At 38.9% G+C, this 21,709-nt stretch overlaps 1 long non-coding RNA gene across 1 annotated transcript; it reads right to left on the bottom strand.

Moving 5' to 3' along the window:
* On the bottom strand, nt 1-14,979 carry LOC106996797 (uncharacterized). Its single transcript, XR_013414385.1, has 5 exons — nt 14,686-14,979; nt 11,166-11,247; nt 3,453-3,587; nt 1,965-2,132; nt 1-1,828 (listed from the first exon to the last, which is right to left on the bottom strand). It is a non-coding gene; the product is annotated as an uncharacterized LOC106996797 (long non-coding RNA).
* Nucleotides 14,980-21,709: the final 6,730 nt, after the last annotated feature.

The following is a 21,709-nucleotide window of genomic DNA, read 5'->3' as shown; positions in this document are numbered from 1 at the left end:
TTTTTGGTTTGTTCATTTGTTTAAGTTTTTATTTGGACATAATTTCAAATTTACAGAAAATTTGCCAAAGTAAAAGTAGTACAAAGAACACTTGAATCCCCACTACCCAGATTCACTTACCGTTTACATTTTAACCCATTTGCTTTGTCCTTTGTGCCATGGTCATTTAATAAAATATGATGCACATGAAGTATTTATGGATGAAATCATATGATGTCTGGGATTTACCTTAAAATACTGGAATGGGGAGGAAAAAAGGAATAAGGGAGAAAGATAAGACAGGAAGAGCAGAAAATTATGGTCATTGAAGCTGGGTGACAGGTAAGGGAATGCTCATTTTTCTATTTTATTTTTTTTTTAGTTTTAATTTTTTTCCATAATAAAAAATGTTAAAAAGCAGTGGAAGGATAAAAAATACTATTAGTCAAAAAAAAAAAAAAATGACACAAAAGAATTTCACTGATTTGACTGGTTCAATTAGTTGTAAGAAAAGTTTGTCAAACACTCACAAAAAAGAGAACCTGAAAGTCTGCCAGGCAGCTAAAATTGTCATTGAAAAGCAAAAAATTTAAAATCAAATTAAGACTTTCACAACAAGGTTAAAAAGTAATTTTCAGGACTATATCAGAAAGGCCTTCCTGGAGCTTGATGAAAAACAAGTCCCCTGGATCTTCTAACATTTCATCCATTTATGATCTTGTCCTTAGATGAACCAACTCTTGACTGGTTCACATTTTTTATTGTCTTCTGGCAAAATGTTAAAAATTTCTTAACAGATCCTTCTTAGCCTTTGTGCCAGAAATTTCTCTTTTATGTACAGTCCCAAGTAAATAATCCAACAGGTAGCAAAATTAATTAGTTACCAACATGTTCAGGCTAAAAGAGAACCTGTCTGGGCCGTATTGAGGGGAGGCCTGCTTTGAGGGGAGCACTGGCAAGTGCTGAGGTCCTGTGAGAAAAATAGGAGAGGATCCAGCCCCCAACACCCAGGCTAAGGAAATTATGCTATAATTCCATGTCAGGGAGCCTATAGACATTAGCTATGCAAACATGTGGACTATGTCAAAACACAATCAAGTTCTAGAAATAATGCTTAGGGAAGAACGGGACACAGAATAGGATGTCCACACGGGATAACATGAATACAATTTCACTGGAAAGCAAAATGAGGGAATAGGATGGAGGAGATTGAGTTTATTGTTCATTTGCTTTTCTTTTGTAAAGTTACATAACTTTGCTGTAAAAAAGAAGGAGAGAGGGAAGGAGGGAAGAAAAGAAGGGAGGATGGAAGAAAGCCTTATATGACATCTGAGATATATATTTTAACTGTGATTTAAGGGCTAATAAAGCCAAGATTCTAGGAGACAGGAGATTAGAGGAAGTCAGTTTTGGGCTCTTGAGGTAAATCCAGCAGAATTATTGATTGGATAGGCTATGGAGAGTGCTAATTCATTTCCCACACTGTGATCAATATTAGGTGACCTGTGATAAGGTGGAAGACAAAACATTCAAAGAATAATTTTTTAACATCACTTTGTTTTGCAACCAAATACAAAACAGACAAAACGTTATTAGCATTGCTCAGTGTCTCCTCTTTCTGTGCCTCATCATCCTCCTCCACCTCCCGCCATGCTAATGAACGCCCCAGACATCTCCAGCCTGGACCATCACAACTGTCACAATCTTATTGAGCAAGCAAAGCTCTTGGGATAGAATCCTAAAGTAACTTCATTTTTGTACAATTTCATGTGATAGTCAAAACTCCGAACACAGTTTCATTTGGGCCTCCTCCCCTTCCTCAGCTCAGGCCTCCTGCAGATGAACAAACCTGTAGTCAGAGAAGAGGGTGTCGTTAGCCATTTCCCCCTTCACCCCATTTGTGCCGTGCCCTTTCCTCTGTGCACACATGGTTAACCCCTCCGAAACCGGGGCACAGGGAGGAAGGAAAGTAAGTTACAGCTGACTTTTTTGCTTGTGGGTACTCTCATGTGTTCTTCGGAGCCTTCTTCCATTGCTGGAGACCTGTCTCCTCCAGGTTCCTTAATGGGGGTGATACACTCTCCACACCCGGAAGCATCCTCTGATACGTCTAGTTTCTGTTTGCCCCTCCAGGTATCCCTCTTGACCGGGACCTAAGAACATGTAGAAGAATAAACTCTAAAATCCTATTGCCCTGGGGTTCTTTTCCAGGAAGCAAGGGCCACCAGACAGAATAAATGACGCAATGCAGATACACAGAAATACTCCATTTACTTCCCCTGACAGCCACTTCCATGGAAGATTCAACACAGCTGAAATGCCCAAAAATGTTCTTGAGTTCACAGGTGTGAATAATAACAGGTACAAAGACTCTTTCCTTTGACTAAAACTTTAGTCAAGCTCCTCTGAGTGTTCCTCTTAACGAGGCCCAACCTTGGGCTTCCCTTTCTGTCCTTATTGAATCTAATGTGAGCAAGAATCCTGTTAAGTCAGGTTAGGAAATCCCCTACTCTAGGTATCTGACCACCCTCAATATCTTATCACCCTGGCCTGCCTGCAGCAAGAATCCTATCAAGTTAGTTTAGCCAGACACCCCTTATCCTTGATGTTTCCTCTTAGTCATTTTCCACCCACTGTCACCACCCTGCTCCTCGGCTACAAACCCCCACTTGTCCTGGTTGGGGTCAGAGTTAAGTCTGATTGGCAAGACCTGTTGCAGTGGTTCCTACACCTATTGCCTGATCCCCAGTAAAACCTGCCTGACCATCTTAACTAGTGCTTGGGTAATATTTTTTTTTAACAACTGTTATTTCAAATTCAAAATCATGCCCTCAAGATCACTTCCTTGCTCCCAAGCCCCCTCCCAAACTCCTTCCAGACATTCTCCTAAGGTGGGAGCTGTGGCTTTTTTCATTATAATATCCTTAAGGAGTTGGCCACGTAATCAGGACACCCAAGAGTAGAGATTTCAAAGTTCAACTGAATCCCTCAACACATTTGGTTTTGACTTTAGCTATTTTCTTGGCTCAACTGCCTGTTCTGTTATATATTCAAGATTCTGTAGTTTCTTCCTTCCTATCTTATCTGACTCCCCCCAGTAAGTCATCTAAAACCACTAACTTAAAACATTTCACTTCTGTTAACTAAAACCTCATAGTTCACCTTTCCCAATAAACTAGACTTTCCTACTTGATCAACAATATTCAATGATTTTCATTTGCCACTTCAGAAAAACCCCACCAACATTAATGAGACACATTCTATTGCATTTAATGAGACATCAATGAGTGTGATCTGGAGAAAATACTTATTTAAGCCAGAAACAAAAATTTTGATCTGGAGAAAATATTTATTTGAGCCAGAAACAAAAATTTCTTTGCAACATTGGCAGTTATAGAAATTATCATAACAAGAGTCAACCCCACAGAGCCTTGTGGGCTTTGAAAGGATCTAAGACCACAGCAGAGACTCACCTTTTAGTAAAGCATTAAGTCTTGACACCACATGAGTTTGGACATTGATGCATGATCCTCCTGGATTTGATTTGAGCAGATAATCCACAAAAGGTGTGTATGCCTCTCCTAAGTTTTTGGATTCTTTCACTGTACCTTGAAGTGATAAAAGAAGGCAAGTAGAATTTAGGATATCAAGCTGAAGTTAATAGTAAGATTCAAGTGATTTGGATTCTCTAATTATAGTCAAAGAAAACACTCAGTTTCCTCAATAAAAGTAGCAAGTAAAACGATCTGACTTCCGATATATCAGATACACAAATTAGCACTATCCTCCAGAACCAAACTGTGCATCCACCTGATTATAAGAATCTCATTCTAAATCCCAGCACTTTGGGAGGCTGAGGTGGGCAGATCACGAGGTCAGAAGATCAAGACCATCCTGGCTAACAATGTGAAGCCCCATCTCCACATTAAAAAAAAGTTAGCCGGGCGTAGTGGTGGGTACCCGTAGTCCCAGCTACTTGAGAGGCTGAGGCAGGAGAATGGCGTGAACCTGGAAGGCGGAGCTTGCAGTGAGCCGAGATTGCGCCACTGCACTCCAGCCTGGGCGACAGAGCAAGACTCCATCTCAAAAAAAAAGGAATGCCATTTTATAACAAAATCCTGTTAATGCCTCTTTTATTAAACTCTCTTGAACAGGATTCAATATAGGATCACCTTTTACCAAATTCCAGTGCATAACAAACAAACATCTCAGGTGGCAGTGTACTAAAGGATTCTTGCTATTAACTCACAGTAAAATCTTTTTCAGGTCGCTTACTGTGGTAGGCAGAATAATGGCCCCCAAATATGTCTATGTCCTAATGCCTGGAACCTGTAAATATGTTCTGTGGCAAAGGGGAATTAGGTTGCACATGGAATTATGATCACTAATCAGATGACCTTGAGATAGGAAAAGTATTCAGGTGGGCTGGATCACAAGGGTCCTTATAAGTGGAAGAGGGAGGCAGGAGAGTCACGGTCAGAGTCAGAGAGAGATTTGAAGATGGTGGAAGTGACAAGAAGCCAAGGAACACATGTGGCCTCTGAAAGCTAGAAAAAGCAAGGAGAAGATTTTCCCTTAGACTTTCCAGAAAGAAAGCCAGTACCTTTAACCCAGTGAGATCTGTTCTGGACTTCCAACCTCCAGAACTATAAGGTAACAAAGTTGTGTTGTTTTAAGCCACTAATTGGCAGTAATCTGTTACAACAGCAACAGAACAAACACCATCACACTTGCCCTTTCTGGGCCTCAGTTTTCTAATGTGTCCACTGGGGGAGGCAGGGGTGGTTCCGCTCTGACATTCTATGATTGCGAGTCTTGCTGAACCATGAAAGAATCAGTTCTTTCTCAGACCACAAAGATTTTGTGGGTTCAAACCACTGCAACTTCTGAAAACTTTCACATGGTAATAGGAATTGGTTGTCATAAAATTAATTTGACAATATGATTTTAGGATTAAATGACACTACAGAGAAAAATCAGACAAATCCAAAATACTGAAATTCTATAGGGCAACTGTTCTGGTCTCATCAAAAGGTCAATATCTATATCTATGTCTATACATATATATACACACACACACATATACATATATATGGCATTTCTAATATACAAGTCTAAAGAGATATAGCAACCAAATGTAATTATAACATTTGAATTAAAGACAAATTTGGGAAATGTGAATTTGAACAGATTTTTAGATAAAGTTGAGGAAGTATTGTTAGTTTTCCTAGGGGTGATAATGTGGTTATGTAACAAAATGTCCTTATATTTAGGGGATGAATGCCAAACAGTTTTGAGGTAACTGGTCACAATATCTGCAACTCAATTTTAAATGTTTTATACAAAAAAATAGACACAGATACATGTTAAAATATATGGCAAGATGCTCATAGTTATTTAATCTGAGTGGTGATACAGAGGTGTTTGCTACACTGTTTCTGAATGTTTAGAAATTTTGTAATAAAAAGTTGGGGGATTTGTTTTTAAAACCTGTTTACGAATGTTTGTTAAACTTTTGCTCAGAAACTTTACATTTTGGCTTCAAGATGCTCCCTTTGTACAGAACTTTCTAAAACTATTTGTAGCAACTCAGATTTGTGGCAAGATAACTACCACCTTATGTAAAATAGTTTAGATAAGTTTCCAGTCAAAAAGCTCATGGGAAAAAAAGTGATGTTCTTCTATGAATCAGTGGGAAATTACTGCCCTCTCATTGAAGAAAGACTCACTTAGTGGAATGGGGATTTTTAGTCTGAGCAGGTCAGAGATTTTCATTTCTTGATTTTGCCAACAGAAGGGATAAAAGTGAAACTCTGAATATTATAAATAGGAAATTATTGCCAAGTAAAAGAAGGCAGGCACAAAAATTATTCCCTAAACACCAACATCCTACAACCAGTAGCAGAAGGAGACTGCAAGAAATTTGTGCTTCTAAGTCTGACTAAGGTCCCAGAGCTGTGCCAGTCATTTCCTACTGACATACAAGAGAACATCAGAGAAAAAATTAAACAGTATCATTCTAGTAAACCCAGAGAAAAGAACAGGATTAGCTAGAGATAGAATGAAAACTACTTTTATATACTTTGCCTTTTTGACTTTGGAAAATATGACTAGTCAATACTGATTTCTATTTATATTAAAATAATACTTAATATTAATATATTAGATATTAAGTATTAAAATAAGTAATATAAATACATTAGATATTAAGTATTAAAATAATACTTAATAATTAAGTTTTTATTAAAATAGTTAATGTTTTTAATTTTTATTTGAAAATATATAGTTTAAATCTACAATGGAATTCATACAGAAAATTATAATTTGATCATATTGTGGATGACAGAGCCAAGATATCTGCTACCACCTGGTGGAATATAACTGAATTGCAGTAAAAGCCTGAGGTGAGAGGGTAGGAGAGATTGTCAACATCTAGTTTAACTTAAAGTATAATAATAATAAATAAATTTAAAAAAAAAAAAAAAGAACTTCCACCGGCCGGGCGCGCCAGGCGCGGTGGCTCCAGCCTGTAATCCCAGCTTGGGAGGCCGAGACGAGCGGATCACGAGGTCAGGAGATCAAGACCATCCTGGCTACGCCGTCGCTACTAAAAAATACAAAAAACTTGCCGGGCGAGGTGGCAGGCGCCTGTAGTCCCAGCTACTCAGGCGCCTGAGGCAGAAGAATGGCGTAAATCCGGGAGGCGGAGCTTGCCTGTAGTTCCAGCTACTCAAGACGCTGAGGCAGGAGAATGGCTTAAACCCGGTAGGCGGAGCTTGCAGTGAGCTGAGATCCAGCCACTGCACTCCAGCCTGGACTACAGAGCGAGACTCCCTCTCAAAAAATAAATAAATAAAATAAATCCCACCTAGGCCAGGTGCAGTGGCTCATGCCTGTAATCTCAACACTTTGGGAGGCCGACTTGGGCAGATCACCAGGAGTTCGAGACCCACCTGGCTAACATGGTGAAACCCCGTTTCTACTTAAAAAAAAAAAAAAAAATCAAAAAAATTAGCCGCACGTGGTGGCAGGTGCTTGTAATCCCAGCTACTCAGGAAGCTGAGGCAGGAGAATTGCTTGAACCTGGGAGGCAGAGGTTGCAGTGAGCCGAGATTGCACCACTGCACTCTAGCCTGGGCGACAGAGTGAGATTCCATCTCAAAAATAAATAAGTAAAAATCCCACCTAAGTCTTCATTCCAGAACCTCTATTTCTTATATTGATGCACAAAATTTGACTTCTTCCATTATGGTTACCAAATATATCCAGTTTATTGAACACTGTGGGCTACAAACTCATATAGTTTTACTTTCCTCCAGTTACTGCCTTTGACCAGGCTTTGCCAAATCTTTCTTCCCATCCCTTACCAGAATTTTGGGTAGACTCTACATCTTTCTAGTAATTTTCACTTATTAAAAAGTCTTGTCTAGTTTAAAACTTGAGCTTTTGAGACTGAGTCTCGCTCTGTCACCCAGGCTGCAGTGCAGTTGCATGATCTTGGCTCACAGCAACCTCTGCCTCCAGAGTTCAAGTAATTCAACCTCCCAAATAGCTGGGATTACAGGGGTGTGCCACGACACCCCACTACCCGCTAATTTTTCTTTTTCTTTTTTCTTTTTTTTTTTTTTTTTTAGTAGAGATGAGTTTTTGCCATATTTCCTAGGTTGGTCTCAAACTTCTGGACTCAAGCAATCCTCCCCGCCCCCCGTCTGCCTTGGTCTCCCAATGTGCTGGGATTACAAGGTGTGAGCCACGATGCCCAACCAAAACTTGAGTTTCTAATCCAATTTAAGGCTCACATTTTATCCTCCCCATCACCCCATCAAGAAAACTTTGTCTTAAGAGACTTAAGTGAGAAATGGCCAGGGTCTGTTTTTTCACTCATACTCACTTCCTTTTTCTGGGTCTGAAAGATGGATGTGTCTCTAATTTGTCTGGCCCCTTTTATAGTCCTCTCTTGGCTGCCTTTGCTTCTCTGGCTAAGACTGACAGGTTGCTAACATCAAATGACCAAGTAACATACACAGCAGCCAACTGTTCACAAAGACAGGTCATTGGCTTTACCCCTGCCTATGTACACAAAGAGTCAGAAACAAAGAAAGACCTGGTTGTTTGCTCAAGTTTCTGGCCATCTAAAGAGTGAGCCCGAGTCCTCAGGCCTCCTTGTTAGTTGGTCCCAGTTCCCTTTCTTAACAGTTTTTGTGGTAAGTAAATATAGATCATATGAGTAAAGATAATAGGCAAAATAGAATAATGTTACTTGAAATCAATTATTTGGCTCTGATATAAAAAAGACAAAACTAAACACTATTAACTTAGACAATTTATTTTAAAAGCATTATCCCAATAATGTATGTCATTAATGTACATCATTAGTAACTGAACCAACAAAATTTTAGAAAGTTTTTTTTGAGAATATAAAAATAGCCCATAGTTCTGTATGCCATTCCCTATTAAAAGGAACCAGGACTTCCTCAAGAAATGATTGATTGCATGGCTGTGGTAGGAAATATACAAGCTGAATCTATGATATGTTATTGTGCCAACAAACAAAGAAGCTATCAAAGTCCACTGTAATTATATCAAAAAGACATAAGAGCCAACTTGAGGGGCTTCTATAAGCCTAAGATGGAACAATATGAGCATCAGTAAAAGACCATGATTGTAATTGATTGAAAACTTTTCTAACTTTTAAGTTCAGGAGTACATGTGCAGGTTTGTTATGTAGGTAAACGCATGTCACAGGGGTTTGTTGTTCCGTTTATTTCATCACCCAGGTACTAAGCCTAGTACCCATTAGTTATTTTTCCTGATCCTCTTCCTCCTTCCACCCTCCACCCTTCAATAGGCCTCAGTTTCTATTATTCCCCTCTATGTATCCATGTGTTCTCATTATTTAGGTCCCACTTATAAGTAAGAACATGTGGTATTTGGTTTTCTGTTCCTGCATGACTTTGCTAAAGATAATGGCCTCCGGCTCCATCCATGTTCTCGCAAAGGACATGATCTTGTTCTTTTTATGGCTGCACAGTATTCCATAGGGTATATGTACTATATTTTCTTTATCCAGTCTACCATTGATGAGCATTTAGGTTGATTCCATGTGTCTGCTGTTGTGAAGAGTGCTGCAACAAACATACACACGCAAGTGTCTTTATGACAACATGATTTCTATTCCTTTCAGGATATACCCAGAAATGGAATTTCTGGGTCAAATGGTAGTTCTGTTTTTAGGTCTTTGAGGAATTACCACACTGTTTTCCACAACAGCTGAACTAATTTACACTCCCATCAACAGTGTATAAGCATTCCTTTTTCTCCACAACCATGACTGTACCTGTTTTTTTTTTTTACTTTTTAGTAATAGCCATTCTTACTGGTGTGAGATGGTATCTCATTGTGGTTTTGATTTGCGTTTCTCTAATGATCAGTGATGTTGAGCTTTTTTCATATGCTTGTTGACCACAGGTATGTCTCTTGAAAAGTGCCTGTTCATGTCCTTTGCCCACTTTTTAATGAGATTATTTGTTTTTTCTCATAGATTTGTTTAAGTTCCTTATAGATGCTAGATATAAGACCTTTGTCAGATGTATAGTTTGCAAAAATTTTCTCCCGTTCTGTAGGTTGCCTGAAACATTTTAAATATATAAAAATGCATTAGTTCATTAATACTAATGAACTCTCCTAAACCCCACCCTCCGAAAAAAAGAAATTTAAAAAAACCTTAATTCTCACCATTGGAAGTTTCAGGACAATAACTTATTATTTGTTCATTGATAAATTAAGAGAAAAAAGTAAGCATTTAGCCTTCCTTTCGCTATTTGAACTGTATTTCAGGGTAATCAAATCATTGATGATGGAAAATTCTTCTTTATATAAGAATTCAGTTATTAACATACAGAATTTAGTAACAGACTACATAATAACCTATCTGGCTATATAAGTATGTCAAAACTAATTAAATTGTATGTTTTAAATATGTGTATTGTACATCGATTATACCACAATAAAACTGTCAAAAAATAAATATAACAACAAACACAAATAGCCAAAGTAATGACAGGACTAGAAAAATCACCATTCCACTACACCTAATAAAGCAATGGGTTAAGGTTACAACACTGATGCCAAAACCATTTCATAAAGGGTGAAGGTGAACTTTATAAGGGAGGATCAGGCCGACCCACCTAAAGCCCTGAATAATATCTACATCACTCAAGTGCAACATTACATGTTTTAATACATACTGCAGTGGGAAGTATATAGCATGCCCATGAAGTATTATTGCCTAAAACAATAAACCTAAATTTAATCAAGCCTGGAAGTATAAATAGCAATTTACAGAAACATGGATTATTTTATTTAAAAAGTTAAATGACATCATTCATTCCTGCCAAATTCAGGATATGGAATATCATATAAAATAAGCAACTTGGTTTCTGCAAAAAATCAATATGGGAAACAAAAGTAGGAGGGTGTAGGTATTATAAGAGATTTAAGATAATCATAAAACAATAAAAAGTAGTCATTAATGGCCAAATCAAAAAACCAAAAGGCCATTCCACCTTGAAAGTAAGAAACGTTTTATTAAACAACTTTTGGATGAAAGGAAAAATATATATCATTTTCCCTGAGATTATTGAATTTGCAAAAAATTTTGAGAGAATTTGCAGAAAATGTTGAGACTATAAACCTAAATATTTGAATACACGGGATCCATTTAAAAGTGATCTGAGGAGAATTCATAGTCTTAAACACTTATAGCAACTAAAAGTTAAAGAATGAAAATAGGTGAATTGAAGTCACAACTCAGAAAGTTAGGGGGAATGAAAGTAACCAAAAGAAAAGATAAGAAAGGAACTAATAAATCTAAAAGCCAAAATTAATGAGGTAGAACATTTTTAAAAAGAACAAAAAAGAACTAATTAATCAAAATCCTTGGTCTCCAAAAAATCAACAAAGCAACAAATCAAACAAAATAATAAATGACAAAAGGAAAATAACCGTTGAAACAGAGAAGATATTTTTTAAAATCTTAACTGACTACTTCATACATGTTTATGCAAATATATTTGAAAAGTTAGATTAAATGGACAAATTCCTACTAAAATACAGTTTATCAAAATTTACTTAAAGATCTTAAACAGAGCAATATCCATGTAAGAAATGATCAATGAGCTACTCACAAAAAAGCACCACAATCAGTTGCAAAGGAAAATTCTATCATATCTTCCAAGACCAGATCATCTCAATCCAATATAAATTGTTCTAGAGAAGAGAAAACATCCAAATTCATAACACTGATTCCTAAATCTGACAAACGTGACACAAAGAAAATGACAGAACAATATCATGTATGTACCTTAGGTAAAAATCCTAAACTAAAATATTAATAAACAGGATCCAATGCCACATTCAGAAAATAATACACCATGTCCAATGGGATGTAGTCCAGGAACACAAAAATGGTCCATTATTAGAAAATCAATTACTGTAATTCGCCATATTAATAGATCTAAGTAGAAAACCCGTATGATGATCACCATAAATGCTGAAAAAATTTTGACACAACTCAAAGCCTATTTCTGCTGTCAAAAAAGCACTCAGGAATGTAGGAATTAATGTATTTTTGTATTAATGTAATAAAATATATACACCTCAGTCCTAAAGCTAGAAATTTACAGATGACATAATAATGTATCTGTAAAATCTTACAGAAACAAAGTAAAACTAACCAAGCAATTAAAAAATTCTAAAGTTAGCAGGATATAAAACTAACATAACAGAAATCAACAGCCTTTAGATACACTAACAGTAACCAGTCAGAAAATAAAATAGAGGAGAAAGTCCTATTGACAATAACAACAAAAAAAATGAACTCTAAGGGATAAATTTAACAAGAAATGTGCAAAATCAGTATGAAGAAAATTTTGAAACACTCCTAAAATACCAAAAACTAGACTTGAATGAATGGAAAGATGTTCTTGAAGAGGATCACATCCAAAAGATGTCTGTTCTTCCCAAGTCAATTCACAACTAAATATACCCAGAAGATTTTTTGAAACTAGATAAGTTGATACTAAAGTTCATGTGAAAAAATAAGTGCAAGAACAGCTTTAAAAAAAGAAAAACTGAAAAAGAACTAGAAGGACAGTGTTCGGGTGGGTAGGAAAAAAAAAAAAAGAAGAAGAAGAAGTATAAAGGAAAGGTAGCACTACCAGACATTAAAACACATTTTAAAATCTACAGCCAGGTGCGAGGGCTCACACCTGTAATCCCAGCACTTTGGGAGGCCGAGGCGGGTGGATCACCTGAGGTCAGGAGTTCGAGACCAGCCTAGCCAACATGGTGAAACCCTGTCTCCACTAAAAATACAAAAAATTAGCTGGGCATAGTGGGGGGCACCTGTAGTCCCAGCTACTCGGGAGGCTGAAGCAGGAGAATTGCTTGAACCTAGGAGGTGGAGGTTGCAGTGAGTGCCATTGCACTCCAGTCTGGGCAACAGAGCAAGACTGTCTCAAAAATAAATTAATTAATTAAATTAAATTAAAAATAAAATGAAAAGCTCCATAATGAAAGTTTGATATTGGCACACACATAGACAGATCTGTGTAAATGAATTCAAAGTCCAGAATTAAACCTAAGTATAAATAGAAATTTAAAATATGGTAGAAAAAAATCATATGGCATCTAAAAAAATCACTGGGGCAAATATGACTATTTAATGCATGGTGGGAAGACAACGTGACAGCCATTTTGAGAAAGATAAAATTGAATCCACACCTCAAACTATACATAAGAATAAATTCTACTGGGCTTGGTCACTCACGCCTGTAATCCCAGCACTTTGGGAGGCCAAGGTGGACTGATCTTTTTAGCTCGGGAGTTCCAGACCAGCCTGGGCAACATAATGAGACCCCCGCTCTCTACAAAAATACAAAAATTACTCAGGTGTGATAGCACACACCTTGTACTCCCAGTTATTCGGGAGGCTGAAGTGGGAGGATTGCTTGAGCCTGGGAGACGGAGGTTGCAGTGAGCTGACATTGCTCCACTGCACTCCAGCCTGGACAACAGAGAGAGACCCCATCTCAAAAATAATAATAATAATAAGAAGAAGAAGAAGAAGAAGAAGAAGAAGAAGGAGGAGGAGGAGGAGGAGGAGGAGGAGGAGGAGGAGGAGGAGAAGGAGAAGGAGAAGGAGAAGGAGAAGGAGAAGGAGAAGGAGAAGGAGAAGGAGAAGGAGAAGAAGAACCTCACAATAGATCAGAGATCTAAATATAAAAGATGACGCTGGCCAGGCACGGTGGCTCACGCCTGTAATCCCAGCACTTTGGGAGGCCGGGGCGGGCAGATCACGAGGTCAGGAGTTCAAAACCAGCCTGGCCAATATGTTGAAACCCCATCTCTACCACAAATACAAAAATTAGTCAGGCGTGGTGGCGCGTGCCTGTAGTCCCAGCTACTCAGGAGGCTGAGGCTGGAGAATCACTTGAACCCGGGAGGCGGAGGTTGCAGTGAGCGGAGACCACGCCGCTGCACTCTGGCCTGGGCAATAGAGCAAGACTCTGTCTCAAAAAAAAAAAGAAAAGAAGAAGCTAAACCATATAAATACTAGAAGAAATCAACAGTGAATTATTAACTTTCTGTGACTCCAAATCCAGATTCAGTAAAAGAAAATACTTATTGATAAATTTGACTACATAAAAATAAAAAATTGTCACATCACAAAAAAGAGCACCAAGGCAAAGTTAAATGACAAATCACTAAGAGAAAAATATTTGCAACATCTATCATAGATGATGGGCGATACCCCAAAACCCAATATAAAAATGGGCAAAAGACATGAACACACCATTACATGAAGTTAAGAAAAAGGCTGTGGAGGTGAGCAGGCTCCTGTCCTGATAGGTTATAAGCAAAGTTAGCACCATCTCTCTTTTAATAAAAAGAGAAATAATCAAGCTGCAAGGGCTTTTATGTCAGATTGTTTTAAGACATATCTGAGGGATACTTAACTGGAAATAACAGACTGAGTTAGGAAGCTGCTACATAGCCTGACAAGAGGGTTAGTTTTATCAATGATTAATAACAATTGAAGTCTTAGGATAACACCAAATCGTATTTGCGAGCTTCTATCTGGCTTTAAAAGTAACTAAGTAAGAATGTATGCTTAACTTTGAAAAAACAGCTCTTTCTGTTTCTAACACTTGATCAGACAGCATAATGATCTCTTTAAGCAACGATTCCTTGTTAAGCGGCTGGAGTTAAGGTTCCTTCCAACCACTAGATCCTGTGAGACTATGATAATTCTGTGATAGCCCAGTGGAGAAAGCATAACAGAGGTGCCATTGGCCACTTGGTGGCAATACATCCTAATTGCATGTAAAGTTCTTAAATGGTAATAAACAGCATGCTAACAGACTTGGAAGCTAATTTATAAAGACATCTCAGGCAGTTTACAAGGTGCCTTAGTTGGAAAGATCAGCTAAATGCTTAATATCCTTTAAAGGTGCATTAGAAGCAAAGCAAAACATACCTTGTGTTTGCCAAAAATATTTGTGGTTACACTCTAGAAAATTCTCTTAGGAAATATCTTTGGAGCTGGAAAAGGTTCAAAAGGAAAGTAAAACTGCTGACATAGGAGCAATAACCAAAAAACACATAGACAGTAAAGAGATTTCATTAATAATATTAAGAACCTACCACTGTGTAGTCATCTGAGCTGGAACAAATCAGTTAAACTTTCAGGACTTCAATTTCCTTGCCTGAACTGTGAGCTAGCTCAGAGGTCAGCAAATGTTTTCCATAAAGCACCAGGTAAAACCTTGCAGGCCAGCAGGGTGCAGTGGCTGGCACTGTAATCCCAGCTACTCAGCAAGCTGAGGTGGCAGGCCTGCTTGAGTCCAGGAGTTGGAGCCTGCAGCGAGGTATGATTGTGCCACTCCACTCCAGCCTGGGCAACAGAATGAGACTGTCTCTGAAAAGAACATTTTTAAACGAAAAAAACTTTGCAGGCCATATGCTGTTTGTTGCAACTTCTCAACTGTCATTGTAGCATGAAAGCAGCAATTAACAATACGTGGCTGTGTTCCAACAAAACTTCATTGGTGGACACTGAAATTTGAATTATACATAGTTTTCACACATTATGAAATACAACTCTTTCGATTTCTTTTCAACCGCTTAAAAATATAAAAACTATTGTTTGACGGCTATTTGAAACAAAACAAAACAAGCAGCTAGACTAGATTTGACTCACGGAGCTGTAGTTTGCGAACGATTGGGCTAGATGTTCTCTAAACTCCAGCTTTGTGTCTTTGTTGATTAAACTGGTATTGATTCCTTATTTAGCTAACACTAGGTTTATATGTATTTTACACTATCTTGCACGTTTTTCTACAGCCTAAAGCAGTTTCTCAAACTTGATTTACTTATATCCCCATTAAACAAGAATTTAAAAGATGTCACATCTTTTATACAGCTCATATTATTTGAAAAGTAGTTATCTTTGTTCTTTCAAATATGTATGTGGGTTTCCAAATTTTACATGTCCTTCTTCCTGCCTGTCTTCACCACAGAATCCCAGAATTATCCTCATGTGTCTAAGAATCACTGCCTTATGGTTGTTTAGACTTGAAAATTCCCAACTGGAAAGCCCCTAAAAAACCTCACTTCTCTTTTCTACTGAAAAAAAAAATAGTTTTCCACTAAGTCTGCTGTAAATGAGAATGGCTAACTTAGACTTACTTCATGGAACAGCGAGTTCCAGGTAAGAGCTCTACTTGACCTTCTGTTCGTCCTTTCTTCCACACGGTCAGAATCTGAAGTATGAGCCGAAACAGGAATCCATGCATTCGTTCTTCTCCCCTGTTCACCCGTGAGAACGCCCATCTTTCCACCAAGATCTGATCAGTTGGATGGTCACGTAACTGGTTCTAATAGCTACAAGAATAAAATGTTGGAAATTTACACTTATGGTCAGTCTGTGCAAAAATTCCTGTAAATGGTAGAGAAGAGAAAGAAGCTAGCTGCTTTTAGACCCATACCTGGTGACAGGCAGCCTTAAAGCTACTTCTAGAAGGAGACAGGTTATAAAATGCCCCATCTCCATGAATAAGTCTTTCAAGGTTAGGGAGCTTCTTTGCTAAAGAGGAGAAGCCCTGGGGGGATGCACATTGAGTGCCCTCAGTAAGCCAGGAACCATGCAGCATTTGGTCACAGCATCTCTCCTATTATGAAGTCAGTGGGGACTTTTAACACCTTTAGGACAGCTGAGGAATCATCTGCCTGGACACAGCTGGAAGCTACTTCAAATTGGAGTTTTACTACCACCCTCCTTTGCTCCAGGCCTCAGAGTTCTCTGTGCATTTATTTCCTTCCACTTAACTGGGACAATATTCTCAAGTTTTACTTCCATTTCAAGCAGACATCTTGTCTACACTCTCTCCATTCTAGAATTTCATGTCTTACAAACAGAAAGCAGAAAGTCTTGCAGACTTCTGCTTTCTAACATGCAACATCTCCCTCTTGTGACAATGAGGACAGACTGACCACTAGCTTTAATGGGGGAAAGGCCAGGGAGAAGTTCAAGAAGAATAAAAATGCAGGTAAATACCTGAAATATTATCCAGCCACATGTTTACTTTTCAGTACTTATACAGGTTCTTAGATGACTTGCTTGCACAATTTAATATCTATAATCATCACCCCATCTACTGAAATTAATTGGCAAATACACTTTCTACTTCTAACCCCATTTTCCTCAACTAAGTGCTTCTCTCTACTCTGGCCCTATATTTCCATAGTAGAGTAAGATCACTTGACAAAATTTTATGCAGCTGTTAAATGTCACATTGAGGAAGAATATGTGATAATATTCACAATAAAAATAATAAAGGTAGTAGGAACGATAAAATCACAATTTTATAATGTCTATACTTAAATCCTAGCCTTTAGAAAAAGGTTGCAAAATTCCTCACCAGAATTTTAAAAGGTATCTCTCAGTGGTGAAATTATAAGTGGGATTATTGGTAATAATGATTTTCTTTTCATATGTTCAAATATTTCTGAAACTGCCTTTACAAAATTATAACTGAGAAAATTATGACAGTGAAAGAAATCAGACCTAACCGACTCTACCTCGCTTCTAACCTTTAAGTTGTCCTTGTTCATTCTTAAGCATAGGCCATGTTAACTTTCGGAAAGAATTCAGTTCATGGTTTGACTCTGAAACAAAATTGATAATAGCTCTTTCTGAAAAGACCTTCTCCTGTCTGGGGGCCAGTCTGTCTGTGTAGGACTAACAAAGTAACTACAAGATTAGAAATTACAGTTTAAGGGTCATGTAGTTGCTGGCTCTGAGTCTGAACCTCCCCAAATTGTTCCTAGGGATAATATCATTATTGTAAAACCTAAGATGAGTGCTTGAGATATTTTGGAGACCCTGCACTCGATGGATCAGGTGAGACTAACCAGACCGGCAATCTGGCTCAACCAGTGCTGCCATCCCACCCAGGAACAGAAAACGGCAAGAAAAATTCACTTCAACTCCCTATGATTCCGTCTCCATCCTGACCAATCAGCACTCCCCACTTCCCAAGCCTCTACCCACCAAATTATCTTTAAAAACTCTGATCTTGGCCAGGCGCGGTGGCTCACACATGTAATCTCAGCACTTTGGAAGGCCGAGACAGGCAGATCACAAGGTCAAGAGATCAAGACCATCCTGGCCAACATGTTGAAACCCCGTCTCTACTAAAAATACAAAAATTAGCCAAGCATGGTGGCATGGGCCAGTAGTCCCAGCTACTCAGGAGGCTGAGGCAGGAGAATTGTTTGAATCCGGGAGGCAGAGGTTGCAGTGAGCGGATATCATGCCACTGCACTCCAGCCTGGCAACCGAGCAAGACTCCGTCTCTAAATAAATAAATAAATAAATAAATAAATAAATAAATAAAAGACAATACTTATGCAAGTTTAATGTGTGTAGGACTCACCTGGGGAAACTTTATTGCAGGGTGCGGTGGTTCATGCCTGTAATACCAGTACTTTGGGAGGCCGAAGCGGGCGGATCACCTGAGGTCGGGAGTTCGAGACCAACCTGATCAACGTGGAGAAACCCCATCTCTACTGAAAATAGAAAAATTAGCCGGGCATGGTGGCACATGCTGGAGGCTGAAGCAGGAGAATCGCTTGAACCTGGGAGGCAGAAGTTGTGGTGAGCCGAGAGCGTGCCATTGCACCCCAGCCTGGGCAATAAGAGCGAAACTCCGTCTAAAAAAAAACCAACCTCTGATCCCCAAATGCTCAGGGAGACTGGTTTGAGTAACAATGAAACTCTGGTCTCCCACACAGCCGACTCTACGTGAATTACTCTTTCTCCATTACAATTCCCCGTCTTGATAGGGCTCTGTCTGGACAGCGGACAAGGCGAACCCATTGGGCAGTTACATTTCTACAATGCACATGTGCTATTTTTATAATCAGAGAAATACTATTTTTAAAACTAAAGCATTTATTGAAGTATGATTTGTACACTATGTATATGCTGTACTTCAAAAAATGGTTTTAAAAATACAAGAGCAGGGATCTCCAATGACGAGAATAATAAAGAAAAGAAACCTTCCCTGAGATTATCTCAGTCTCTGGTTGGGCTTTTCTTGCTCACCAAGGACATTGTTTATACTAGTTAAATTTCCTGTCTGTCCCATGGAAAATGTACTCTCTTATTTTTTTTAATTCTCAGCTATTAATGTGCTTAATAAAAACATTTTTCAAATCATACATATACTAATAACTGATCCAAAGAGAAGACTGTACTACAAATGTACTGTCTCCCCACCAATGACTACAGAACCAGGAAGTAACCTTGATATGTCATATAGATGATGAATGTCCTGGCTCGCTGGTTGAGTCATGAAGAACCTGTTGGGTAAATCTGGTCTAACTACCTGTCCTAGACTTTGTAACTGCTGGCCCCACCCTCTCTCTCCAGGCTCTGCTGTGTCTCATTTGTTTCAGGAGAAATCTGACAGCCTCACCTTCTCACATAGGCTTGCAGGTCAGATAAGGTAGAGGAATGGTATCAGAAGTAGGAACAGCACTGGTCTTAGGCCATCACTAGTGAAAAATTATGAATGTGAGTAAGAAGAGCTCCCCTGTCACTGCCAAATCTGGGCCTGACTTCTCTTATAATTACTTTACTTTTCTTATGTCTGACTCAGTTATCTTTACCTCCACTTGGAGTCTTCTTTATTTTTATTTTTTATTTTTTGAGATGGAGTCTCACTCTGTCGCCAGGCTGGAGTGCAGTGGTGCAATCTCGGCTCACTGCAACCTCCGCCTCCTGGGTTCAAGTGATTCTCCTGTCTCAGCCTCCTGAGTAACTGGGACTACAGATATCTGCCACCACGTCCAGCTAATTTTTTTGTATTTTTAGTAGAGATGGGTTTCACCATGTTGGCCAAGATGGTCTCGATCTCTTGACCTCGTGATCTGCCCACCTCCGCCTCCCAAAGTGCTGGGATTACAGCCATGAGCCACCGTGCCCAGCCTGGAGTCTTAAAGTGGTTTGCATCAATCCACGATGCCATGCCCCTTCTGTCCTCTGGTTTGGGGGTGGCTGTGTAACCCCAGTAGCAGAAGAGGGATGTTTCTGTGATTTGGGCTGAGCACTGTAACTGATTAATATTCTTTTAATCCTGATCTCTGACATTCACTCTGCAGGGAAAGCCTCCAAACTTTACCCTGGATCTCTAGGCCTAGCAGACTTGAGGTTAACACTAGTTTAACCTCCAGGATTTTAACTATCTCCAATGTGTTCATTCATTCAACTATTGAATGTCTGAAATGTGTGCGACACTCTGCTAGGCACTGGGGATACAATGGTGAACAAAACAGACATAGTCCCTGCCTATGAAGTTTATGGCTTAGACAGAGGTACAAGCCAAAACAAAAACAAAAAGAACACTCCAAAAAAACAAACCAGGAATCCCAGTAGATTGTGGTAAGAGCGCTAATGACAATGTGCAACAGGAGTATACAGCACAGGCACAAGGATGCGGCGGGTAGGAGGATGCGTCCGGGGAAGAGACATCTCAGCTGAGTCCTTGTGTTAATCTGCTAGATCTGCATTACAAAGTACCCCGGACTGGGTGGCTTAAACAACACAAATCTATTTTCTCACTCTAGAGGCTAGATGTTTGAGATCAAGGTGTGGCAGGGTTTATTTCTGCTGAGGCCGCACTCCCTGGCTCATCATCCCATCTGCTCCCTGTGTCTTCACATGCTATTCCCTCCGTGCTTTTGTGGCCTAATTTTCTCCTCTTATGAGGATACCAGTCATATTGAACTACAGACCACCCTAATGACCTCAGGTGAACCTAATTACCTCTTTAATGACACTGTATTCAAATACAGTCACACTGTGAGGTACTGCAGGTTAGGACTTCAACATATGGACATAGGGACAGAGTTCAACCCATAACAGGCATAAAGGATCAATAGAAATCAGCCTGACAAATGGAAGCAAAAGGAAGTGTTTCCAACCTCAGCAAAGAGGCAAGAGGAATAAGGCACCTTAGGAGAACTTGACAGGAGCCAGGTCAGAGAAGGCTGTGCTAAAGAGTGAGAAGTACACTCTAAGGATAATGGATAACTATTGAAGGGCTTCCATTAAGGAAACAATATAATTGGCTTTGCTTTCTAGAAGAAATATTTGGATATTGTGTGAAGAAAGAGGAACATGATTGAAGGAGGAGGCCAGGGGAAGCTATTGCTATTCTTCAGTGGTGAAATAACCACGGCCTGAGCCAGGGTAGTACAGGCCAGATGGATGGAAGTGAAGGGAGTCGATGTAACTGACAAGCTCTGGAAATTCCTGGATGAGAGGGCTGAGCATCAAGGAAGAGTGGAGGATAACACCCATCTTTCTAACTTGGGAAATGAGAAGAACAAGCCATGGACTGTGAAAGGATGAGAACGTACAGGAGAAGGTGAAGGGGTCAGTCAGAAGTAGACCCTGTAACCAAGAGACCACCCAATATTATCCACCCAACATCTCTACTAAGTGCCACATTTTACATTATGAAAGGAAAGAAGAAAAACTACTTAGGTATCCAACCTGGCTTGGTTTTGGTTATGAGACTTTTATCTCTTCTATTTCAAATATTGAAAAATTAACCCAAAAATCCAAATGCATCCTTCTATCCTGTTTTACTTTCTTCATCTCCCTTTATATTTCTAGACCCTTCACAATGCAGCTGAGGACACAAAATATAAGGATGATTGCTATAGTTTATAAGATATTTGGAAACAAAAATATGATGTTTCCATTTAAGAACACTAACTACACATATACCAGACACAGAGTTAAATTTTCTACATACATTTTCCATTTAATTCTCACAATCCTGTGAGGTAGTTAATTACCTCCATTTTACAGACAAGGAAACAGATGCTCAGAAAGGTGAAGTCACCTGCCCAGGTTTACAGAGCTATGCAGATTATTGACCTCAGCTGTCCCTCACTCCAAAGTCCATGCTATTAACTGCTGTGCTACTCTACCTCCAGCAAGCCCTCCTTCAAGAATTGGGATGAAGTTAAAGCCATTCCACAAAAGCCTTCTTTTTTTCATACCTCTTTTTACTAAAAAATAATAAAGTATTATTAGTAAAAACGTCCAATGAACTTGAGCTCCATTTTAGAATACAGTAGGAATAATGCTCCT

This window comes from Macaca mulatta, chromosome 2 (genome assembly GCF_049350105.2).
Source record: "Macaca mulatta isolate MMU2019108-1 chromosome 2, T2T-MMU8v2.0, whole genome shotgun sequence".
In the NCBI taxonomy this organism is placed as follows: Eukaryota; Metazoa; Chordata; class Mammalia; order Primates; family Cercopithecidae; genus Macaca; species Macaca mulatta.
This window is presented reverse-complemented; position numbering and strand designations above follow the sequence as displayed.